This window comes from Phascolarctos cinereus, unplaced genomic scaffold (genome assembly GCF_003287225.1).
Source record: "Phascolarctos cinereus isolate Bilbo 61053 unplaced genomic scaffold, phaCin_HiC Scaffold_5;HRSCAF=322, whole genome shotgun sequence".
NCBI classification, from domain to species: Eukaryota; Metazoa; Chordata; class Mammalia; order Diprotodontia; family Phascolarctidae; genus Phascolarctos; species Phascolarctos cinereus.
In genome coordinates this window covers 15,679,495-15,706,193 of record NW_027555958.1, presented here as the reverse complement: position 1 = coordinate 15,706,193, position 26,699 = coordinate 15,679,495, and the positions used below count along the sequence as shown (strand labels likewise).

General features: G+C 43.7%; 1 pseudogene; it reads left to right on the top strand.

The window, feature by feature from the left end:
• The first annotated feature begins 1,479 nt into the window (after positions 1-1,479).
• LOC110221184 (wee1-like protein kinase 2 pseudogene) lies at positions 1,480-26,182 on the top strand (annotated as a pseudogene).
• The last annotated feature ends 517 nt before the right edge of the window (positions 26,183-26,699 follow it).

Genomic DNA, 26,699 nt, shown 5'->3' with positions numbered 1-26,699 from the left:
GATAAGACAGGAGGAGTTTATACTTTATCCTAAAGGTAATAGGGAGCCATGGAGGTCTTTGAGCAAGGGAGTGACATGGTCAGAATTAGATATTAGGAAGGCTCCTTTGTCAGTAGAGAGGAGAGAGGCCAGAATTAGGGAGTCCAGGTAGGAGGCTACTCTACTACAGTAGTCCAGATACCACTTACAGTGAGGCGATGGCTGTGACAGGAGAAAGGACAGTGTGGATATGAGAAATATTGTAGCGGAAGGATGGAGAGGGCATGGGAGGGGATCAGACGTGCTGGGGTGCTTGAAGATGTCTTGGAGAATTTAGTCCCTTAGTGACGAGGTTGTTACGGCCCCTAAAATAGTCAGGAAGTTGTTCGGTGGCGCCCGATTCCTCATGACCCTGTGGACCACAGCACACCAAGGCTGTCCATGTGGTTTTCTTGGCAAAGATACTGGAGTGGTTCGCCGTTTCCTTCTCCGGTGGATTAAGGCAAAGAGAGATAAGTGACTCGCCCAGGGTCACACAGCTAGTAAGTGTCTGAGGTGGGATTTGAACTCGGTCTTCCTGACTCCAGACCCCACTGCACCACTCAGCTGCCCATTACTAAGTGCTTCATAAATGCTTATTGATTGGCCTCTGATCCACTAATCTGTTAGAGGCTGCCATCTGCTGCCATCTGCTGGGCACCAAAGAAACTTCAAGGCTGTGTGTTTGCAGGGTGAGTTGATCAGACCCTGGAGTTTAACAGGTTCCCAGATTATTTGGATGCAGTCCAATGAGACAGAGACATAGAAATTCCCAAAGTGAACCTGGGTAAGGCCTTTTGTATCATGAAGGAACCCCTGACACAAAGTTTATATTATACCTTTTATACCTTTTAGCCCCAAACCCCCAAACCAAGACAAATCATGAAGCTGTATACAGCTGGGTTTACCCTGGCCTGGAGAGGGGGATCGTTACAGGCCCTAAGTCACAGACTTAGAATTGGAAGGGGTCTCAGAGGCTTTTCGTCCTCCAGGAGTGTGAGCTAATTTGCCACAGGGCACACAAGCTGCAAATGGCAGAATTGGGATTTGAACTCAGGCCATAGGATCATAGATTTAGAGCTGGAAAGGACCTTAGAGGCCATCAAATCCTACTCCCTCATTTTACAGATTAGGAAACTGAGTCCCTAGTAAGATTAAGGGACCTTGTCCAAAGTCTCCCAGGTAGTATGTAAGAGAGCCAGCCTTTAAACCCAGAACTTACAATTCAAAATCCAGCACTTTCTCTACTTTCTACCACAGCTACTTCCCATGCTAGGCTAAAGAGTCTGGCAAAATTTCCCAACCGATGCTTCTATAGGGCTTTCAAATTTGCAAAGCAATTATGTACATTATGACAACTTGGACTTCTGAACAACCCCAGAAAGTAGATGTGACTGGTGTTATTCTCCCCATTTTGTGGATGAGCAAACTTGGGTTCGCAAAAATGAAATGTCTTGGCCCATGATCACAGAACTAGTGTTGCAAGAGGCGAGTTCTGAATGTGGGTGGTCTAACCATTGGACCACACTGCCTCCATCCTTCAGCAGGACTGAGTGAGCTGGTGTTAGCAGATGGTTAACAGTCAAGCCCAAGATCAAAGCTTCTTAGCCATTTGTGTGTCCTGGATCCCTCTGCCAGCACCCAGGTGATAGAGCCATGTTTTTAAATGCATTACATTAAGTCCATAGGATTACACAGAGAATCTATTATATTGAAATAAAGATGGGATTTTTTTCCTCCATCTGAGGTCATGGACTTCCTGAAATCTATGTACGGTCTCCTTCATTTTGATTCCCTGCCGCAGGACTGGTCTTTGCACTATGGCACCTCTAGTGGACCACTAGCTACTACTATTACTATATAAATGTCCTGGTTGCTTCCACAGGTAGGGTCCTGAGGCAGGTATACATCAATCTCCTACACTCTTATATGTATCAAGTAGCGTCCCTCATGTGACCCCTCCCCACCTTCTGGTCACATCTCTTCCTTTCCAGACTCAGCATTGTTACAGCCACTCACCTCCAGGTAAGATCATCATTGAGGATGCTGATTCATTAGGTTGGCTAAAAGCACAATAAAAATTAAAAGCACTAAACACAGAGATCTCAAGCAATCCACTCACTCCCAGTTCCAGTTGTCCATAGCAAACCTTGGTCCGAGGTTAGAGTTTGGCTGCCTCATGCCTTTGTTTTCCCAGCCACAGAATAGCAGCAGGAGTGAAATTCTAGGTCTTCTGTTAGACCTTTGCCCTCCTCCCACTGAGGCCCACGTAGGGAAGGGACCTGTCATCCAATGAGGTGCGGTTGCAGGACTTCACCTTCACTGGGGTTATTGGTGCTTTCAAGGGTGCTAAAAGATGATCATGGGTGCCTCCATGGCTACTGGCTCCCCACAGAATGATTCTATTTGGTCCTAGAGGGCAGGAACAACGTCTAGAGATGCAGAAGGACAAACTGAAGCTTCTTGGTCATTACCCAACACTCAAATACAAATAATCAGAGCAGTTCTTAAAGGGATCAGCTGTCTTGGGTGGGAGTCCCCTTTCATTAGAGGTCTCCAAGAAAGTACACTTGTCAGGTGCGGTAGAGCAGGAAGGCATTTTCATGTGTGGCTTGTGCTGTTTCTTGGATTGCTAAGGTCCTTCCCAACTCTAAAATCATCTGTGAGTGAGAGGTTTGCCTACGTGAAGAGCCCAGATGATTATAAGGCTCACGTGCACCATGCCTGCAGTCCAAATGGGCGAGGGAGAGTGGATGTTCCCTTGTGCCCTCCCCTTACTGATTGAGACGGCCCCAAGTCAGCGTCTGAAGCCCTTCTGGTTCCTGAGGCCCGGCAGACAGATGCCAAAGTGGATGATTCTGCTGCCTGTCATCACAGTCTGGTGGTGATGCACAGTACTGAGTGGTCAACCTAGCTGGAAGACTTGGTGGAACAGATGGGGTTTGAAAGGCGGTTTGGTGGAGGCAGCTTGATGTCATGCTGCCTGGCAAACTTTTCTTTGGAAAGGGGGAGGCCTGGAAGAAATCCTGGAGCTGCAAGTGGGTGAGGGGCGCCCACAAAGGGATACTGGCAAGTGGGAAGGCTTGGAGGCATGTTAGGAGTGGAGAGTTATTGGTGAAGGTTAAGGAAGAGCTTTGGAGGTGGGGAGGTAAAACCGCTCATGTCCTTAATTTAAAGAAACATGGATCTTATGTGTAATGATTTTAAAATGTATCACTGACTTATAGACACTTAAAGTGCTAACATTGGAAGAGACCACTTGCTCATCTAGTCCTTATCTTCATTTTAAAGATTATTGAGGGGGGTGGAGCCAAGATGGCAGAGTGAAAGCAGTGACTTGTTTCAGCTCTCCCCCAAAGCCCTCCAAATACCTGTTAAAAAATGGCTCTAAACAAATCCTAGAGCGACATAATCCACAAAAAGACAGAGTGAAACAAATTTCTGGCTCAAGACAGCCTAGATGGTTGATTGGAAAAGTCTATTCTGCTGGGCTGGGAGAGGAATGCAGTTCAGCGTGAGCCATGCAGGCAAAGACCAGGCCTCAGAGAACCTGGAGCAGGCCTCAGGGGACTGAATCACAGACAGCTGTGGCAGTTTCCAGACTTCTCAACCCACAAACTCCAAAGACAACTTAGAAGGTCAGTAGGAAGGGTCTCTCCTGAGGTGAGAGAGGAGCTTGGTCGCAGCCCCAGTCCTGGCACAGCCCTGGGGCAGTGGCTGCTTCCTGAGCTCTTGGTCCACAGACAGAGGGGGAATCAAGTGGCTGATCAGAGGGGGATTGCAGAGATGTCTTTGCTGGTGCTGAGGCAGGAATCTCTTGCTTTGCCCATGCTTGGATCTGGGTCACAGTTCTGGGGAGCGATCCTGGGGCAAGGATGAGCACTGGTGTGGTAGAGCTTATAGTGGCAGTAAAGAGAGAATCCTTCTCACAGTTCCAAGGCAGAAAAGAGTGCTTGCAGTCACTCATAGACCAGAGCCCAGGCCAGGAAAGGAGTAAACATCTCACCCTTGATCATATCACCTTGGAAGAACTGAAAATTTACAGGTCCCTGGAATTATCTCTGAAAACACCTGCGCAAAACCCCCAAAGCTTGGGACAGCACATTCTCCACACTGGGAGCAGACCACTACCTTAAGAAAGAGTTTAAAACTCAAGTATTTGGCTGGGATCGTGAACAAACTTCACATAAAAAGTCAGACCATAGAATATTTCTTTGATGACAAAGAAGATCAAAACATACAACCAGAAGAAGACAGCAAGGTCTAAGCTCCTACCTCTGAAACCTCCAAAAAAAATATGAATCAGTCCCAGGCCATGGAAAAGTTCAAAAAGGATTTTGAAAAGCAAGTAAGAGAAGTAGAGGACAAACTGGGAAGAGAAATGAGATGTCAGAAAACCATGAAAAACTAGTCAACAGCTTGCTAAAGGAGACCCAAAAAAAATGCTGAAGAAAATAACACCTTAAAAAATAGCTTAACCCAAATGGCAAAAGAGGTCCAAAAAGCCAATGAGGAGAAGAATGCCTTCAAAAGCAGAATTGGCCAAATGGAAAAGGAAGTCCAGAAGCTCACTGAAGAAAATACTTCCTTAAAAATTAGAATGGAGCAAATGGAAGCTAGTGACTTTATGAGAAATCAAAACACTATAAAAAAGCAAAAATGGCCAACTGGAAAAGGAAGTCCAAAATCTTACTGAAGAATCCACCAATCACCTCCTGAAAGAGAGCCCCAAAGGAAAACTCCCAGGAATATTATAGCTAAATTCCAGAGTTCCCAGGTCAAAGAGAAAATATTGCTAGCAGCCAAAAGCAAAGATTGTGGAAACACAATCGAGTTAACGCAAGATTTAGAAGCTGCTACATTAAGGGACTAGAGAGCTTGGAATATAAATATTCTGGAGGTCAAAGGAGATAGGATTACAACCAAGAATCACCTACCTAGCAAAATTGAATATAATCCTTCAGGGGAAAAAATTGACAAGCAGTGAAATAGAGGACTTTCAAGCATTCTACAGCACAATAGTAATCCATTGCATTCATATACCACAACTTGTTTAGCCATTCCCCAACTGATGGGCATCCCCCCCAATGTCCAATTCTTTGCCACTGCAAAAAAAAAGAGCTGCTATAAATATTTTTGTACAGGTGGGTCCTTTTCTCATTTTTATGATCTTTTTGGGATACAGACCTAGAAGTGGCACTGCTCAGTCAAAGAGTATGCACATTTTTGTAGCCTTTTGGGCATAGTTTCAAATTGCTCTCCAGAATGGGTAAATCAGTTTACAACTCCACCAACAATGCATTAGCATTCCAATTTTCTCACGTCTTCTCCAGCATTTATTATTTTCCTGTTTTGTCATGTTGGCCAATCTGATAGGTGTGATGTGGTACCTCAGAGTTGTTTTGATTTGCATTTCTCTAATCAATAGTGATTTAGAGCATTTTTTCATGTGACTATAGATAGGTTTAATTTCTTCATCTGAAAATTGCATATTCCTGTCCTTTGACCCCAATCCCATAATAGTTTCTAATCTTTACTCTCTCTTTATCTACCGGTTCTTTCTCTACTATCTAAAACCACACCCAAGTCTCCTCAATTTTTATGTAGTGTCTATATTTAGCAGAGAGTCAAACTCCAAGTGGCATAAATTTGCCTGCCAGTGTTCTGTGTCACTGGCCCAGAGGACAGATGACTGAGGAACAGAGACAATAAAGGCAATGCCTATGTGTATCCGGCTGTGGTGTACTCCATTAAGCCTGAGGGAAAGACTTAGCATCTAGCTGGGGCCAGTTTTGTATCCACAGAAGTTGCTTGGGACAGGGATCTAAACTGGTGAACTGTGAGTGAATTGTCTAACAAAGGAGGAAACTGAGAGTCTTTGAGATCCAGCTGCCAGGGTAACTGCCATCAGAGGAGAGGAGATTTCATGGAAAGTTGGAAAACAATCATGGAGAGAGTGAAGAGTAGTAACTGACTGCACATCCAGGGAAACAGGAAAATTCCTACCATAGGGCAATGCTTTATCATCTCTACGTCCATGCTAGGAGAGATTTACATTTAAGGTTTCAGAAGAAAGGGGAGAAACTATGGGATTGGGGAGCAACCTCTCCAACCTCAGAAATACACATCCAATGATTATAACTTCTTTCTTTAAAAGATAATTGGGAATTCAGCAGGAGAAGAGGAAAGAGCCTGAACCAAAGCATGGAGATGAGGGAGGGAGGGCTGGGGGGGAGAGGGGAGAATAAGAATCCAAAAGAGCAGTGGTTAGAAAAGGAGGCGATATGAGCCTGGTGTTAATTTAATTTTTGAAGATTAAATCACATCTCACTTTTTTAGCTAGAAAAAGAGAGCTAAGAAAGGTGCTGTGAGCAATGGGAAGATGGGCAGGTCCCCCTCTGCTGGGTGTATCAGGGAAGACTTCCTGGAGGGGGTGGCACATGAGCTGAACCTTGGAGGAAAAGAATTTCCACAGGCATAGGTGCAGTGGGACGGTGTGTCAGGAAGGACATGTGGCCAGCTGCAAGGCAAGGTGGTGGAAGATGGCAGAAGATCAGGGTACAGCTAATGGCCCAGGTGATGGAACATAGTGTGTAAGGAGGGGAGTGATGGGAAATGAGTCTTGGGAGGGAGGCTGGAACCAGATGGTAGAGACCCTGCTGAATGCTCTACTAGCCACTCAGTCCTGTGCTTCAATTCAGCTAAATTTCATTTATTTATTAAACACTTCCTGGTGCCAGACACTCTGCTAGGAGATGGGGCTACATAGGCAGAAAAGAAACAGTTCCTGCCTTCAAGAAGCTTCCATTCTCTTGGAGGAAGATAGCACAGGCACAAAGAAATACATACAGTTCTTTTCTTTTTTCAGCCAGGCCTGTGATTTTATTGGGATTGGGAACTCCCGGTCTGGAAACTTCCTCTGCTAGCAGTGTCAGAGAAGTGCAGTATATGAATATAGATGAGATTAGTGATTCCATTGGTGTAAAGACCTCCTCCTCAACAGAGATTAAAGCCTGCTCTGGCACTTGGAGATTTTTAGAGGTCACTTGTCCAGGGCCATCTAGCGGGTCTATATTAAAGGCAGGACTTGAACCCAGATTCAGGGCCAGCTATCTACCCACTGTTCCAAGGCTGCTTCTCATACAAATACAGTGTACTTTGGGGAGGGGTAGGGAGTGTGGGCAGAGCATCGATCATACCCCCTTCCTCTTTCAGGACCTTGCTCCATCAATCATTTCCCCTTTTTATTTCTCATCTTCTTTTATTTCTCCATTTCTACTGGCTCTTTCCCTTTGCCTGTAAACATGCTCAGGTGACTCCTTTCTGTCCCCAAATACCTTTCCTCAGTCTCAGTAACAGCAAGGTGGCAGCTAAGGGCACAGTGGACAGAGTGCTGGACCTGAGTTGGAAAGACTTCGGTTCAAATTTGGTCAAAGACTCTTTCTAGCTGAATGACTATGGGCAAGTTATTTCACCACTGTCTGCCTCAATTTCTTCATCTGTAAAACGGGAGTAATAATAGCACCCACTTGTCAGCTTTTTGTGAGGATAGAATGTCACAATAATTATAAAGCACTATATAAATGCCAACTACTATTATTTTTGTTGGTGTTGTTGCTACTTCTCAGTTGATCACCTTTTGTCTCTTCCTCTTCCCTGGTAAACTTCTAGAATAAGAGACCTTAAGAGTCCAATCATTGGAAGATAATCACATTTTTTTCCTTTTAAGTAGTATTTTATTTTTTCCAACTACATGTAAAGACAATTTTTAAGATAAGTTTTTTAAAATATAATTTTGAGCTCCAAATTTTCTCCTTTCCATCCTTCCTAAGAGGATAAGCAATTTGATATAGGTTATATATGTGCGATCATATAAAACAGATTTCCATAGATAATCACATTTAGGAGAGCGGCAAGATACAGTGCAGAGCATACCCAATTTTATGTTGTAGACATAGATGTACCTTGATCTAGAAAGACTTTAGAAATCATAGCATCACAGGAGCATAGAGTTTAGAGCTGGATGCAACCTTAGAGTCCATCTTGTCCAAAGTCTTCCCTCTCCTTGTTTTATAGAGGAGAAAAGTGTCAGAGGCAGGTTTTGAACCCAGGACCTTGGCTGCAAAACCATTAACCAGAGAATTGGAAGGCCTGGATTATATTAAACGTCTATAAAATATTTTTAAATTGAAAAAAACCCATGTTGATCAAAGAACTGAGAGTGTTTAGCTTGAAAAAGAAAAGATTCAAGGGAGACATGGTAGCTGACCATGAGTATCTGAAGGCTGTCATTTAGGGAAAGGTTAGACCTGTTCCATTTGACCCCCAAGGTTAGGAACAGGGCAATGACTGATGGGAATTGTAGAGGAAAGTGAAGGCTTGATGTTGGGGAAAAAAAATCTTCCTAATCATGAGAGCTGTCCAGCAGTAGAATGGGCTGCCTGTGAGGTAGTGAGTTGTCTCTTCTTGGAGGGTTACAAACTGGGCTGGATGACCACTCATCAGGTATGTTAGAGTGGGATGTCCTTTTGTGTACAAGTTGGACTAGAAGGAGACTAAGATCACTTCCAATTATCCAATTCTGTGATTCTGTGTTTGGGGATAAGCTGCACCATCTTGGGAAAGTTACACTCAATCTGGGCTTCAGGTTCTTCACTGATAAAATTATGGGACTGGACAAGATGAATTCAAAGATTTCCTGCTTCTATAAAACTTATGAAACTATCATCTTCAGACCACTCCTAGACTGGAGACAGTAGAAGGAGCTCAAAGCGAGCCAGAAGACAGAGACTCCCTCCATCTATGCCCCTTACCCATGTGACCCTTAACCTCTCCAAGCTTCTATTGGAGAGAAAGATGGGAGGACTAGAGACAGAGCTCAAATGGAGTTGGAATAGTGGGAAGCACAGGACAGCAGCAAAAGCATGAAATGGACAAAGAACAGCCAATTAGCCAAAGGAAACAGCCACAGGATGGCACCACAGTCTGAAAAAAACAGAGCCTTTTGAGGCAGCCTGTGAAACTTCTAGAGAAATCATGGAGGGCTGTGGTGTAGCTGACTCTGGAAGCAAGCATGGACAGAGATAACTTTCTTCTGGGCTTTTTGAAGGTCATGCAGACAGTGAGCTGGGCCAGGTATTCTTTTCTATAGGTTAGAAGAAAGAGACCTTAGAGGTCATCTACTCTAAAGCTGTCATTTTGCAGAGTAGGAAACTGAGAAAGGGAAAGTGATTTGCCTAAGGTCTTAGGACCATAAGAGTCTAGATTTTGAGTTGCAAGGGACCTTAGAGGCCCCTTCATCCAATACTCTAATTTTACGAGTGAGAAAAATGAGGCTCAGGGATGGAAAGCATCTTGCCCACTTGCTGTCAGGGGCAAAGATGAGACAGGAGTTCAAGTTCAGGTCTCCAAGTCTAGTGTTATTCCCATTATGCTAAATTGCCTTTCACTTTATGGGGCTTTTCTTCCACCCTCATGCCCCTTGGTGTGCCCACCCCAAATTCTACTGCTCCAGGGAAACATCATAGGACCCAGAGCTATATCAGCTCTTTACTAATTACATACATTATCTCATTTGGTCCTCACAATAACCCGGGGAGGTAGGTGCCATTATTATCCTCATTTTACAGATGAGGAAACTGAGACTGAGAGATTCCTTCAGCTGCTGGCACCTTCCCTTTCCAAACTACCTTGAATTTATTGCTTTTATTATGTAATGTAATGTATTATAATCTAATATAACTTAACATAACACAACATAACACAACACAACACAACATAACATAATATAATACAATATGATGTAATGTAATATAATGTAATATAATATAATATTTCATTTGGAGGACCTTACTCCTAGAGATCAAATGGACAGCAAGACTAGTAGGTGCCATATTGGGATCTGTTGTTGGTGACAAGGGCCATCTTGAGTAATGATGACCTGTTCCCCAGGCGAGTTTATGCAGGCCAGGATTTGTAAAGAGGAGAACCCATGGAGCAGCTAGGTGGCACAGTGGATAGAGCACCGGCCATGGAGTCAGGAGGACTTGAGTTTAAATCCAGTCTCAGATCAGATACTTACTAGCTGTGTGACCCTGGACAAGTCACTTAACCCCAATTGCCCCAACAAAAAAAAAAAAAAGAGGAAAACCCATTTAAGGTCCATTCCAGCTCTGACTTTGTATGGGTAGTCTTTTGTGGAAGAGATGGAAACTTAAAAGAGATTTCACCAGATGAAGATGGGGCACAAGTACAAGTTGGGCAAAGGCCCACACATAGACATCAGAAAAAAGCAGGATGGGCTTGGGGGTACAATGAGTGTTCCAGATTGGCTGACCAAATGTGGTGCTAGAACATTCCAGGTAAAAGGCCAGGAAGGAGCAAAGGAGTTTGGCTGACCAAATTGGACTACTCACTGCCCCCAGCTCATCTTCCCCCTTTCACCCCCATGTCTTTGTATATCATTGGTTGTTGGCCTGGAATGTATTCATGCCCTAATCACCTTTCAGGAAGAGAAAACGTGAGTATGTATGGGTGTGATGTAAGACTTGAAAGATAGATTAAACCTACTTTTGAGAGCTGTGAATGATAGGAGTTTTATTTTATTCAGCGGGCAACCATTGAAAGTTCCTGAATGGAAAAGGAATGTGATCAAAGCTGTGTACTGTGAAAAATTACTCAGGCAGAAGTGTTTAAGATGGATTTCAGCAGAAAGAGACTAGAGGCAGGGAAGCCAGGAGGCTAGATAGAATGAGACCTTGAACTTGTATGGTGCTGGTGCCGGTGGAAAGGAAAGAAGTACAAGAGATAGGCACAGACAACAGAAATATGATTTCACCACTAAGTGTCAACAACAGCAGAAAAGTTAGGAGAAAGGACAGATTCTGAGTGAAAGAGCATGAGATAAGAGATGTTTGGGCTGCTATTTGCAGTGCAGGTGGGATATTCAGGTGCAGCTGTCTGGTTGGATTGGAGAGCCAGGGCTGCAGCTAAGGGAAGGGGTGGAAATTTCTCCCAGAAATTAATACCATGGGAGGGGATGAAATTATCAAGGGAGAATTTAGAGAGGGTAGAGAATGGGGACAGGAATGGAACCTTGGGACCAATGCCTGTAGTTAGATAGAAGAAAAGAAACCTGGCAAATGAGAGTAAGAAGGATTGGGCACAGAGGTAGGAGGAGAGCCATAAGAGTGTAAAACCATGGAAACTAAGGAAAGAAAGAGGGGGTAGGAGCCAGAAAGTGGGAGTGGGAAGCAACATTGAATGCTTCAGAGAAGTATTCAAAGAGAATGAAAGTGCTGAGATAGGACTGGGATCTTGGGCTCTGCTGGGCATAGGAAGTATAGAAAGAATGGGCAATAAGTGAGCAACATTCACGAACTGGATGAGAAGCATCTATTTTCAATTAATCAATAAACATTTATTAAATGCCTACTATGTGCCAGGTGTTGAGCTAAGTGATGAGGATACAAAAAGAGGCAAAAGATATCCCTGCCCTCAAGGAGCTTACAATCTAATTGTGGAGATTTTCAAAGAAGCTTAATCTTCAAGCCCCCGCAAAGGGAAGAGGAGGGACATCATTTAGATAAAAAAAATCTTCTGATGGTCTGGAAATTGCATCTTAGCAAAAGAAATCGGCTAAAAGACCTTTATAAAATGAACTGGGTCTGGTGAAGAGAGAAATAGGATTAACGATTTAAAGCTGGAAAGGATGTAGCCCTCATCTTACAGATGAGGAAACTGAGGCCCATGGTGGTTAAACAACTTACCCAAGGTCACAAAGTAGTGACCACCAGAGAGGGGATTTGAATCTATGTCTTCCTCCATAGCCAATACTCCCTCTGCCATCCAGTGTTCTTGTACAGGTTACACAGCCAATGCTTGGTTGTGGTTGGTGAATATGTAATTAGCCATAAGCTAATTCCAGCTGTCACTGGATGTATGGTGTGCCTCACCAATGGTCTTCCCTTTCCCTTTAGGAAAAGTAAGTGGGTGCCATAGGGACCTTGGTACACTCTTCACCCACCTGTGTGCTTATTCCTTCCCTCAGTGAACAACTTCAAATGAATTCAAGAGATTTACCAAGCTCTCTGTTGACTAGATGCTGAGGGAAAGACAAAATGGCAATCCCTGCCCTCAAGGAGCCTATACTCTGCTGGAACCTGTAGATCACGAGAGATATAAAAAGTTAATCGAAACCTGAGAAAAGTCCTTTTTGTATGAAAACAAGGAAGTCATTGGTGACTTTAGGGGGAGTAATGTCAGTCACATGATGGGCTTCAGGAGGCTAAGGAGTGAAGGGTGGCCCAGGACACAAGAATAGCACGTCCCTTCCGCAAAGGATTATTGTAAATAAAGAGCATTAAATGTGAACAATTATTCTCTTCTGCAGGCTAAACATAACCAGATCTTTGAATCATTCTTCCCATGAAAGAAACACAGAGAAGGACTGCTATACTTTGACTCCAACTGGTTTGTTGAAGGAGGTCTACATATCCATAGAGTTTTTCTAGGACACCTAAGGTCCCAGGGGTGTTAACGCAGGAAAGCTGTCATTGCTCAACCTAGACCAAGTTGAAGCTGCAGAAACTTAATCTGACAGCATAGGAATAGAGGTGATGCAACCATAAAGGAGTCCTGAAACCAGCAGAGCTCCTGGACTAAGCCTCTTGGACCAAGTTGAGGTGTCCTCAGGTCAAACAGGGGACTTCCTGGACCACATCAAGGCTTTGTACCAAGTGGAGGTTTCCTGAGCCAAGAGGAGGCAGAAGCTGGAGAGCAGCTACAGATAGTCACAGTGAAGAGAAGCATGCCCAGCTCTTGGTTTCTGTGAGTATGTGGACTGTGCAGGTCCCATCTGGCGAGGCTGAGCATTTTCCATTTCTGAGGAATTGTTACTAGAAGCCTGAAGGGCTACTGAGGTCCCTGGGGATTTAAGACTCACCAAAGAGGAAAGGTGAGCTATCATGATTGTTAATGGGCTAGGGTGCACAAATTACAAATGGTTTCTAGTCATCAGCTTCTCTCCCACTTCTACCTGTTACTTCTGGTCTTGTCTTCTGGGGCCAAATAGACCAAGTCTGATGTCTCTTTCGTTTGACAGCCCTTCCCATACTTGAAGAGAGCTATTATTTCTCCTCTTCTCCCTTGATCACAGATGTCTAGGGGTGCCTTAGTTAACCTCATGAGATTGCCCAGAGTACACAGTCTCTGACTCCCAAGTACTCAGATATCAGAAGGGAGAAATATCTCCTCCCAAGGGCTGTTTGCTGGCTTCAGGCTGGATGGTTTAATGAAATTTTTCTCTTAAGGAGCCAGTAATACTTAGAGATTGATAGCTTTGCTCTTGGCAAGTCATTCTCTTCTGAAAAATGAGAGGGTTTGGACTGATTCAACTCCCGATCCCTTCCAGCTCTGAAATCCTATGATTATAAGAGTGGGTTGTGGGTGAGATGGAAAATAGGACACCTAAGCTTATCCCCAAATGCAGGATGCGTGGCTTGTCCATCAGGGTTCACAAGCAGGTGGGGAGAAGTGCCATTCATCTCTAGGACCCGGGAGTGGGGCGAGTAGCTCCATCAGGTCCACTGAAGCCACCTCCAGTGGGTGGAAGGATAGAGCCCTGCAAGTGCTACCGTTGATGTGTGTCACAGGAACTGAGGTTCAGATGCTGGAGGTGGGGGTGGAGGGGTTGCTTTTGTTCTATTGCTTCCATCTCTCCAATAGCCCCCACTAGATCCAGCCGTGGTTTGAGAGTGAAAGGCGGGGTGTCATTCACTCCCATTGTCTGTTAGCTCCCTTCTCACTACCCAGATGGCAATGACCCACGTCTGAGCCCAGAGTCGTGGCTGCCTTTCTGAGACTTTGATTACTATTTGAGACACTGTCTTTGTCATGCTATTGTTAGTTCTACCAGGAGAAAAAGCGAAGAAAAAGATGGATGGATGGATGGATGTGCATATATGCATATACACACACACATATATATGTGTGTCTATAATTATATATATACATATATAATTATATATGTATATATACAATTTTATATAGAAATTTTTTTTCCAGCAGAGAAGCAGCCATATGGAAAGTTGAGCATTCTCATTTGCTCAGTTTTATGATTTTTCTCATTCAAATCCTTCCTTTTAGTATTTTTTCAAGCTCTGACCCACAGACTCCCCTCTTCCACCTCAAATCCTTCTTCCCCAGATGAGCTACTCTAGAGATGGAAGAGAATTTAGAGGTCATCTAGTCCACCCTCTCATTTTCTAGATGAGGAAACTCAGGTTCAGAGAAGAGAAGGGATTTTCCCCAAGGTTGTACAGCTTTGAAGGGTCCAAGGAGGGATCTGAACCCAGGTCTTCCTGCCTCCAAGTCCAATGCTCTATAGAATGGACACAGATAGTCTGGTTGTTGCAAAGAAGAGAATTTCTCTTGCTAGATCTTCCTTAAAGCATCGTTCATCTAAAACCAGTCACCAAACTATTTTTCATCCTTAGTCATTTGAAAGGATCAAAACATATGGTGAGCCCCATCCAAGTCTGAAGTGCAGGGACAGGGCTAATGAAAGAGCCTGTGCTTGCAGGCTGGGGAAGGCTTGATTTAAAATCAGTAGTTGGATTTTCCTGGGATGTGGATAAGATGGCATGAAAGACGTGGAATTTAATTCCAACGGCTTCTTTGCCATCTTTATACAACTTGCCTTGACATTGGGCTGGTACAATCCCACTCTTTTCGTCTCTCCATAATCCAATCCATTTTGCCATTGCTCTCTTATGGCCCCACTCTCCGTCCCTGTCCAATTCTGTGTCAAAATGCCCCTTTTTGGTCACCACTCCCCTTTGTACATTGCCTGCTATTAAAATAGCAGCTAATTGAGGGCAAGGACTCTCTTTGCTTTTCTATTTATATCCCCACAGCTTAGCACAGCATTTGGCACATAGCAAACACTTCATTGTTGCTGGATAACCATTTGTTGGGTATAGCATAGTAGGGATTCCTTTTAAGTGTGGGTTGGACTACAAGATGGTCACTGAGGTCCCTTCTAATTCTCAAAATCTGTGATTTTGTGATTTAACTTCTTTGAGGCTCAATTTAGTTATCTCTAAAATGGGATAACAATATCTATAGACCTACCTCATTAGGTTTTTTTTAAAGGGAGGTGCTTTTTAAACTGCATACCTGTGAATTGATTTTATCAATGACAACCACATTTACAAATAATAAGATGGCTTTAAGTTTGGTTTCCATGACAGAGGGAATTATCTGGGCCCTGACAGCCATACTTCTGTAAAAGTAGGCTGTAGGTCCTAATTAATAGTGGAAGTAGGAGATCTAAAGGGGTCTGAGTGAGGATGTTGTTCAAGCCCTAAATGCCAAGAAAGCTTTTGGCGAAATGTGTAAACCATCTTCCTCTAGGGGTGGTCCCTAGCCTAAATTCTTTTCTCTATCTATGAAAATTATCAACCTATTACCTACTCTCTTTTTGCGTGTACCACTCCCTCTGGGCTCAGTCTCTGTGCCCCAGCTCACACTGGAAGATTGGTTTCTGGAGTAAGCTAAGTACTCCTCCCTCAGGATTCTAGGGGTAACCCAACAAGGGTTGTGGCTTGTAAAACTATTGCTTGTGAGCTGTTTTCACTAAAATCAATCAACCAGCTGTCATCAGCTTTTAAAAAGAAATATTTCCTGAGAAGATATAGAAAGCAGAGAAGTTATAAAAAATATCCCCTGAACCAGATGCACACTCTATCCTCTGCATACACTCAGTTCCATGGGACCGAGGGGTACCTTATGACACTTGGCCCTCTTGTAGAGGTCCCACCAGCAGAGCAAGGGAGGAACTCAGCCACCAGTGATGCCACACCCTTGCTCGGTGGGGCTATCCCCTGGAAGGACATGGCATCTCAGCTGACAAGTTAATATACTGCTGTCCTGGGCCAGTTGGGCCAGTCAGCTTTGGTGGTCTCTACTGTCCATTTGGCTTGCTGAGGACACTTCCTTTGGCTTTGATATTTCAAAGCTCTATTAGATGGTCTATTCCATCTCCAACCATTCTATCATCTAAGATAAGGAAAAAAGTAATCAGGAAAGAAAGAAGATTGTCATGTACTCAGAGACACATGGCATCTGGGTAGAAGATTGGGCAGCCTGCTTTTTCTTCACCCAATGGTTCATGGCAATCTGCCTCATTCAAGAGCCGTTGGGAAGATAAGAGATTTTCCATTTGAATTTGTCCTATGTATTCTCAGTTCTAGCTTTTTATCTTATTGGAAGACTTTTTGTTACCCTGGTATCAGGCCTTCAATCACTTATGGCTGGAAGTAAATTCACCAAGGCTTCACATTTTGGATTGGAACCAGGCAGGGAGTATTGCACTGGACCCTCATTGGTAAGTCCCACCTGCTCCCATTATACTCAATTTCTAAAACTTCTACTTACCCAAGACATAAAGCAGCTGAGCGTGAGTCCCTTGCCTTCCAGCTTATCCCCAAAGGGCTAAAGAAAGAGCAACAGGTGTCAGTTTTATAGAAGCACATTTAGCCTTGACACAAGAAAAAATGCCTAAAATTATGGCTGATCAGAAGTAGATTAGGTCTCTTTTTTCCATTGCTGGACAACTCGGGGTTTTGGGTTTCCAAGCTGAAAATCAATGACCACTTGTAAGGGATAGTGCGGAAGGCATAGACTAGATGAATTGCCTCTGGGATCCTGTTTAACTTTGAGATCTCTTACCAAGAAGGAAATGATCTCAACAAGTTGTTTTCTTTCTCTGCTTTCTCTACATTCGCACTGTCAGATACAGGCTGTGAGAAAGGATGGAGCTGGATAGAGCAAAACAGGTCAGCAATGTTGGTCTCTGGGTGTGGCTTCTGTCTTGAACTACTTCCACAGTGGAGAAAAGTTTAAGAACAAACTCTAGCAGGGTGAACAGACTCCTTCAAAGGGATTTCCTTTGCAGGGAAAGCTACTGATTCCCGAAGCTTTCTCAATTATTACTTATTTTAGGTTGCTGTAGCTCCACCTTCAAAGCACCTGACTTCTCAAGTGATCCTGTAAACAGGACCATATTTTTCTGTCCAGTTGTATGTAGAAAGTCCCCAGTGAGGATTCATATGAACTGATGCAGAGCAAAATAAGCAGGAACAGAAAAACTATATTCACAACAACAACAGTAATATAAACGGAAAGAACTAAACCAAAGAAGCCGAATGCTATGTGACTATAATGACCAAACTTGGCCCTAGAGAAGAGCTGAGAAAATGTACTTTCTTTTCTCCTTTGCAGAGGTGGGAGGTGGGGGCTATGGGTGTGGAACACTACATCCACTTTCAGGCTTAACTGATGTATTGGCTAGTTTGGCTGAACTGCTTTTCTTTTTCCCTTTCTTTTCATTCTTTGTTCTAAGGGTTGGCTTGCTAGAGAGGGGAGGGGGCTGATCATAGGATCGGTCATAGATTTAAAGCCAGAATTGACCTCAGAGGTCATCCAATCTGGCCTTCCCAATTCTCAGAGCATGAAACTGCAGCCCAGATAAGTCAGGTGACTTTCTGAAGGTCCCACTGGCAATTAGTGACAGTGATGAGATTCGAACACTAAGCTTCTCAAAAGTTATCTATGTGTGTGTCTGTCAATCTGTCTATCTGCTTATCTCTATTGGCTATTATTTCTTTATTATTTATCTATCTTTACCATCTCTATCATCTATCTATAGAATTTTTATCACTTATTTCTATCTATCTATCTATCTATCTTTAAAGAGAGTTTCCAGGCTTAATTCACAGATATATCCTATTTAAAATTTTTCTCTTGGAGGAAATTTAAAGAATTGGGTGAGTAGGTATCTTGTGTGTGGGGGGGGAGGTATGGCTCTTGATCAATTAACAATCAATTAATGTGCATCTATTAAGCACCTACTATATATCAGCCACTGTATTAGGCTCTATAGAAAGTAAGACAGGGGCAGCTAGGTGGTACAGTGGATAGAGCTCGGAGTCAAGAGGACCTGAGCTCAAATCAAGCCTCAGACACATGACACTTACTAGCTGTGTGACCTTGGGCAAGTCACTTAACCCCGAATGCCTCACCAAAAAGCCCCCCCAAAAAAAGTAAGACAAAAATGAAAGGGTCCCTGCCCTGGTTAATATGAGCCAGGACTGGCAGAGTTTGGAGGGACTTATGATACTACAAAAAATACTTCATTAAATAGATGAAGAAACTGAGGCACAGGGAAAGCGAATGACTTGAACAAGGTAGCAGAGCTGGGACTCCACCTAGGTCTCCTAAGTCCCAGCCCAAAGTGCTTTCCCCCACAATTCTCCTCCTCCTCCAGAGAGGGCTAGGAAATTGACCTAATGTAGAAGAGATCATATCCTATTAGAAGCATGGGGGTCTTTAGCCTGGTCCCTGGGAGGCATTTCAGTCTTCCTTTTGTAGACTCCCCTGTCAGGCTTGCTTCTCAGACCTACCAGGAGAAGCACGCCTCCTGTCCCCACCAGCAGAGTCCCCAAGCTCCATAAAAAGGACCATGTGTCTATTTATTCTCCCTCCTGTTATCTTTGGCATGGCTCCTACATGCCACATCTTTAACCCTTCCCAGAACTCTCAGGAGTTGCCTGCACAGTGAATTAAAGCATAATGCTCAGGAAGCATCCCAGGGAGGAAAAAGGAAAAACAATAAAGAGACCGAGAGAGAACATTCGGGGAAAGATTAGATGGAAGGGGTGAATGAGAAAAAGGAAGAAGAGAAAGGAAAAATGAATTAAGGAATAAAAAAGAAAAGTGGAATGAAGAGATTCCAAGGCCCTGGATCCTTCCATAGGCTGGATGTCACTTTTAACAGGTTCTCCTTATTTGTCCAAGAAGAGTATTTCAAATTGTTCAAGACAGCCTCGAGCAGTTGTCAAGGCAACTGTGTGAAAGTCATCACTGCCATGGAAACCCTCTCTGTGGTATCGTATAAATATTTTCCTTGAAGAAAGAGACCGGCAGTTGAGTGGGTGACGTGCTATTTTCTAAGCCTCCCTGGAACAAGTGGGAGGGACTCCTGGGGGTGGGGGTGGGGATCATGGGGGAGCAGCTACAAATTGTACAAGCCAAAGAGTGGCTTACTTTGCTTTGCAGAGTTTTGAGATTAAAAACCAAGGTTTATTCTCTTGTTCACAAATTCTAAAGAATAGCAGGCATTGGTTCCAAAATAGTGAAAGGTAAGAATCTCCTCCCTCCCTCTCTCCTCTCTTTCTCTCTCTCTCTCTCTCTCTCCGTAAGATTTCAAAGTTTCCCAATGCTCTGTAAGCCCCAAAGTCCCAACCTTAAAAAGTAAGCTTTGAGTGTCCTTGCAATAATTCTTAGGGCCTTCTCTTGTCTTCACATTCTCTGCAGGGAGGTATTTACATTTGGGTGCTGTATATTAACCAGAGAGAATAAAGGGCAGTGGATAGACTGCTATACTTGAGGTCAACAAGATGCCACTTTCTATGTGACCCTCGGAAAGTCATTCAACCTCTTTGTCACAAACTATTCATCTCTTAAGAGTCTTAAGATGGGTCATAGGATCAGATTAAGATCTAGAAGGGAACTTGGTATCCTTCTAGTCCAACACCCTGACTACAGATGAGAAAAATGAGGTGTGAGAGGTCAAATGACATTTAATTCATGCAAGTAGCAAGAGGTAAAGCTTTTGGGTTGAACCTGTATCCTCTGGCTTTGGCTGTTGCAGTGATGGAGTGAGATTTGTCTTGATGGAGGGAGTCCCATGCTGGCAGTGCTGAAATCACAAACGTTTCCCATCTTCTTCTACTTCAGGCTTCATTGGGTTGTTGCAAGCCTAAAAATGATGTATGTCTAAAGGTGAATTACACTAATATAGCATCATAGATTTTATGCTAGAAGGGAAGTTGGAGGCCATCGACTTCAACCCCTCACTGTAGGGATAAGGAATGAGGGATGAGTCCAAAATCCCACTTACTTGTGGCAAAGCCTGAATTTGAACAAAGAGCCTCCTTGATTCCAAACTCATCACTTTCTACTATGCCACATTTATAATGTGGAACCAGGGTGTGCTAGTAAATGTTTAACTATGGCTCACTCCCCCCCAAAATGTATACATGACCTTCTTTTAAGTTTAATCTTCACTAATTAATATGTTCTTTATTACTTTCTTAATCTACACAATCAATAAACCAATCAATAAAACCTTGGCTTGTAGCACTTGCTGATTTCCAATACGATAACTCTTACTCTGAAAATCCAACAATCAGAAGAGCTGGTTTGAGCCGGCTCAGGCTGCACAGGGCCCATGCAGCAGTAGGATGGTAGCTAATCTAGTAAAGAGGTTGAGAAGTGGAAGGAGCCAGCTGGCATAAGCTCTGCCTTTTACAGCTGAGGAAACCCCAGAAAGTCAAAGAACTGCCCAAGGTCACACACAAAGTGCCAAGAGCACTGGAGTTCAGACTTCAGTCCTCTGGGTCCAGAGCTCCGTGGCCTCCCCCTCAAGTGTCAAAGACTTTTCAGTCCTTCCTTCCTACATTCTTGGGGCCAAGAAATCCAGCTTCACCCCTTGGCATGGAACAGCCTTGGAAGAGTTCACTGGACACTGAGGGGCGAGGTGGAGTGAGATGCCCTCCCACTTGGGAGGTTCCAGGGTTCCAAAGGTACCAAGAGGCTGTTCCTGAGCAGCTAAGGCATGGGGACAAGAACAGAGGTCCCTGGGCCTTAGTTTCTCCATCTGTAAAATGAGGAGCTGGGCAAACAATACTAAGGTCACATCCAGTTCTGAATCTACGGTCCTATGGAGACAGTTTGGCACAATGGTCAAAGTGCTCTTAGCAAGATCTAGATTCAAATCTGGGGAATCTGAAGAAGTCTCTTCACTTGTCTGGGCCTCAATTTACCCATCTGTAAAATCAGGCATTTGGGTTAGATGACCTCTGTAACTCCTTCCAGTTCGGATCCCATAATCCTATGCAGAGCTCATCCCCAGGGTCTTGCCATGTTGCTATCCAACAAGCCGATAGACCCCTCCCCTTCTTTTTTCCCCCTTTGGTGGATTTTCTGCCTTTGGAACATTGCTAGTAGGAAGCTTGTGATGATGAGGAAGACACAGCCACACCAGCTGACCACGTCGGGGCCCTGGGAACCATGTCCAGGTCTTTGCTTTTGGGGCAGAGGCTCAATCCTTTTTTCATGAAAGATCCCACTGAGGAGGAAGAGAGACTTGGGTTTCCACCTGAGGGTGCAGTCACCTTTTAGGAGAAGAGAGAGAATGAACGAGGATCATTGCAGGGGAGTCGAAGGTGGAGGAGAATGACAGTGGCTCCGAGGACTCACAGAATCATGAAAGTGGAGCTAGATGGGACCTCAGAGGCCAGAGAGCCAACTCTCTCTTGAACTCCATTTTACAGATGAGAAAACTAAGGCCCCCAGAGGATAAATGAATTGGAATAATAAGCCTAAGTACAGCTCAAGTCCAGGGCCTCCCCTAAAGGGGTTTAACATGGACCCTTCAAAAAAAGGTACTAAGGGACAGCTAGGTGGCACAGTGGATAGAGCACTGGCCCTGGATTCAGAAGGACCTGAGTTCAAATCTGGCCTCAGACGCAAAACACTCACTGGCTGTGTGACCCTGGGCAAGTCACTTAACCCCATTGCCTAGCCAAAAAAAAAAAAAAAGAAAGAAAGAAAGAAATTTTAAAAATTCAAAAAAAGGCACTCAGTGAATAGTGTAGATTTCAGGTAGAGGACAGCTATTTATTTTTTCCATTCCTAACACCATCCCCCCTCCTTAACTACTTTGCATTTATTTTCTTTGCATTTATTCTGCATATACAAACATACACACACACACACGCGCGCGCGCACACATATGTACATACATATAGTAGCAATTGAATCAATGGTTGGTGATTAATTGATCACGCTTAAAACATCAACTCTGCTCCCTAGCTCCCCTGGCTCCCTTCAACTTCAGATAAAGCCTCACTTGCAAGAAGCCTTTCCCAGTCCTCCTTAATCTTAGCCCTTCCCTCAGGAACTTCCTTCAATTTACCCTCCGTATAACTTATTTTTATATAGTTGTCTGCTTGTCCTCTCCTACATTAGACCATGAACTCCTTGAGAGCAGTGTCTGGTTTTTTGCCTTTCTTTGTAACTCAAGCATTTAACATAGTGCCTAGCACGTGGTAGATGTGTAATAAATGCTAATTGACTGAAAACTAGACTCACAAGCTCATATTGATAAATCAATTAATCGGTTATTAAGCATTTATTAAACACCTAGAGTGTACCAGGATCATAGAGATAGCAAATGTCTGAGACAGGATTTGACTTTAGGTCTTCTTGCTAAGAATTTAGCGTTCTATCTACTACACCACTTAGTTTCCCCAGGGGTTTCTGATGATCACTCCTTTTCCACATTGATTTAATAATATTAGCTAGCATTTATATTGTGCTTTAAGGTTTGCAAGGCATTTAAGCATTTTATATATGTATATATGAATATATAAATAATATTATGCATTATATATATATGTGTGTGTGTATATGTATGTATATATATGTTTATATATGCTTTGCTCAAAGGGCCAATTTCACAGGACTCTCGCTTCACTGATGGAGATGAATTATCCAATGCCAACCTGGAAAAAAGATCCTGATTCTTTGGGTTTCCAGCTTTGAAAGAAAAGATGCATCATTCCAACTTCTCTTTATGTCCCTGAGTGGAGAGAAAGATCTTGACATGTAGAAAAGTTGGTCATCTCTATCATGTCCATGTCTCCAGCTTGCTACATCAGAGATTTAGTGGAATTTCCCCTTAGGTGAAATCTCTCTCTCTCTCTCTCTCTCTCTCTCTCTCTCTCTCTCTCTCTCTCTCTCTCTCTCTCTCTCTCTCTCTCTCTCTCTCTCTCTCTCTCTCTCTCTCTCTCTCTCTCTCTCTCTCTCTCTCTCTCTCTCTCTCCTTCTCTCTCAGTTGAGCTGTTATTTCTCTCCCAATGGGAGGGTTCATTCATTCTGTATTGTCTGATATATATTCTCAAATACATAAATACATATATATACATACAATACATATGTATCCATGTACTTTCATATACTCATATATATATATGTGTATATATATGTATATATATACATATAACTACATATGCATACTACAAATATACACATACACCCAAATATACATATACCTATCCATGTGCACATATATATGCTTCCTCTGATTTGTTTTGCTAGGCTTGAATAAATGAGTTACTTGGCTTTTTGTTACATGTGTTCATTGCAGAATTGGCATTTGGTTGGAAGGGTGTCAAGCCTTGGACGTACAACTTGGATCACTTCTTTCCTGTTAAAAGATAGTGTTGCTTGAACAAAAAATTATGTCTTCTAGACTAGCAATATTTGAGGGGGCTAAGAGATCTATTTTTAGCCTCTCTGAGGACAGCAGAGTGACCGAAAGTCCTGCTTTCTCTGCTGGCAGAAGTCAGTCTTCCTTGGAGAAGAGTGGGGGGAGGAGATGCTGGAAATATCTACTCTTGTCTCCCTGTGAGCCACATTGAGACAGACCCATGTGGGCGCACAACACCTACATGTACAGAAACAAAAGGACCCTCCTTACATACATGCATTCATATAGACACCTATTACATATATATTATTTCAGATAACTGATTTAAAGCAGGAAAGGACCTCAAAGGTCATCTAGTCTAACTCCATTTTTAAAATAAGGAAACTGAGGCTCAGTGAGGGGAGGGGATTTCCCAGGTCACGCAGGTGACAAGCTCAAGTTGACTCCAGGTTTTGACAAGAAGGCCTTTCCTTTTTCCACCATAGAAGCAGTGCCTTCTCATAAGCTATGTAGGGTGGTGGGCTGTGTAGTCCCCCTGTTCACCTGTCTGTCAATGCCTTCAGTCATTTCCCTCACTTCCCTGCCCATCCACACCCCTCACAATAGGCAGGAGTCACCCAGTAGAGGACAGAAAGCTAGTCTCTGTGTAAGGAAGCCCCAGATTAAAGTCCCATCTTTGACACATCTTTGTTTTGTGATCTTGGGTAATTCACTTAACTCCTCAGCATCCCAGACAGCTCCCTAAAACCATCAGCTTCAGAGCAGGTGCCAACCTGCACTCATAGAGGAACTTTCCTCCCTGGGAGTTCCCTACAAGAATAAAATCCATGTGTAGTGACTGTCTGACCCCGGGGAAGTCACTTAGCTCCCCTTGACACAGCAGCTAAGACTATAAATTCTGGAAAAGTGGTCCATCTGCTTTCATAGAGAAAGTTCCTTTACCTGGAGTGCCCAATATCAATGAAATCAATCAGGTAAAAGAAAGATGGAAACAGATATTCTGTAATTACTGGAACATTTGGTGAAAAAAGATAACCAGGGAATTTTGCAATGTATGAAAAAGAAGACCAGCCGCATATTCCCTCTGATTTGTTATTATTTCTACACTTGACGTTTATGGGTATAAAGGGCTTTACGGTCATTTAATTAATGGACTCCAACAAAGAGGTGATTCACTGGAAAACTTAGCAAAAGCATTTGTGGGAGCTTTGAAGGCCTTGCTATGAAATGATCTTGATAGTGTGGCAGCATCTCATTTCTGTCCAGCTCCATCCCTAATCTAGGTCACCCTGGGGATATAAATGGAACTGCCTCTGGCTCTACTCTCCAGGATCTCACAGAGGTGCCAATGCAAACAACTCAGAGCAAACAATTATGTGCAAACAAGTGATGTACAGCATACATTGGAAATAACCAATAAGGGAAGGCAGACCAAGGATGAAGATAGACTCTACTCGCAAGTAACACATGTTCTTCTGGAAAGCTACCTACAAGAAGGTCTGTGCACTTCCGATTTGCACCTGCCATTAGCACATACCATGTCCGCATCTGGTCAGGTCAACGTGGACCCTTCACCCCAGCATCCTACAGGAGGATGGTCTCTCAATCCAGGGGCAAGAGGAAAAGGAGAGCCTGAGCAATCTGACTTCTCTGAAGACAGATAGCAAGGGCTGCTGACAAGTCCATTCATTGCATCCTCCCTTCCTTCAGTCTCCTCAGAGACGAGTCGTTAAGAGAAAGCAGAATGGTTTCCTGCTATGAAAAAGAATTCCTGGAGCTAGAAAATTAGGGTAGGAGCATTCAGCTCCATCTGGATGGATATATTTGTGCTATTAAACGCTCAACAAGACATTTGGGAGGATGCTGAAATGAAACCTCAGCTTTGGGAGACGTTTATGCACGTGCGGTGGTTGGACAGCGTCCCTATGTAGTCTGTTACCATTCCATATGGGCAAAGGATGAATGACCATATGATCATTCAGAATGAGTTCTGACATGGTGGGAGTTTGCAAGCTGCTGTGTCTGAAAATGAGAAATTTGGCTGATTCTTCCAAGAGCCAGACCTCAAGAATATGCACTGAAGTAGGTCATCACTCGGGCCAGGTGCACCTGGACATCAAGCCCGGTAACATCTCCATCTGTAAAAAGCGAGGAGATGAGCTCCCATATGTCTCAGAAGAAGGGGAGAATGAATATCACTGGCTCCTTTCTGCTAATGTGATGTGTCAAATTGGTGACTTCAATCCCAAACCCCCAAGTAGAGGACGGAGATAGTCGCTTCTCAGCCAATGGGATTTTTCAAGAGGACTATTGATACCTGCCCAGAGCAGAGTATTTGCCCTTGGACTGACAATTGCTGCTGCTGCAGGGGCGAGGTCATCACCAGCGATGGTGAGCCTTGGCATCGTCTCCCTTGAGGCAAGCTTCCAGCTCTCCCACAGAAGCTCTGGGAAGACTTTTACAAGTTTACAACTCATCCTAAACCAGAGAGGAGATCGATAGTGGCCGCTCTGGCTAGGAACACAGTCCTCAGACCCTCTTTGAGTATATCCGCAAAGCTTCAGAGGAAACTAGACAGAGAAAAGTCCAAGACAGCTGAGCTGGAGAGGGAACTGAAAGAAGTATACCTTGCCCAGAGCCACCAAGAAAATATCAGTCAATGCTCTCCTGGATCCTTTGGGTTCACTGCCAAAACTGGGTCTAGTAGCTCCAGTGTATTGGTGGGAGGGGAAACCGAAAAGTCACAGTTTCACCTTTGGGAAATCTGAGTATGCAGAGTTCTGTTCCACTTCCACACAACCCTGGAAGAGCTCCATTTCATGCTAACCAGCCCCACTTTGAAGGTATGGCTCTAGAAACATTCAGTGGCTCCTCCAGCCTGGACCTTGACACCAATTACTGCTGCTATAAAATGGAATAATGGCCAATATGAATGACCGCAGCTCCCCACTGCAAATTCTCTTTCTGGCTTTTGTATTCCAGGTCTGGCTGTCCCCTAAAGGTATGTAAGGCTTACTTTGATAGTAAAACTTTTCAACTGGATACAGACTAAAAAAATAATACTAATTGGTAGACATTTCTCTCTGCCTACCCTCACATGCCTAGACACATTTCAGTGCATTTCAGCACAAATACATAAAAGTTTTTGGATTCTAAGAGATGGATGAGATGGTAAGATATTCAAGTGACTTTCCAGGCTGAGAGGTGGTTGTTGTATCGCTTCCAAAAGGATCCTCAGAAGACATAATTTTGCCTAGAGAGAGAGGGGATTTTTGCCTCAACTTTGGAAATAAGGCTAATGGACCCTAGCAATGCCTGCTCCCAACAGAGAATCCTAACGGAT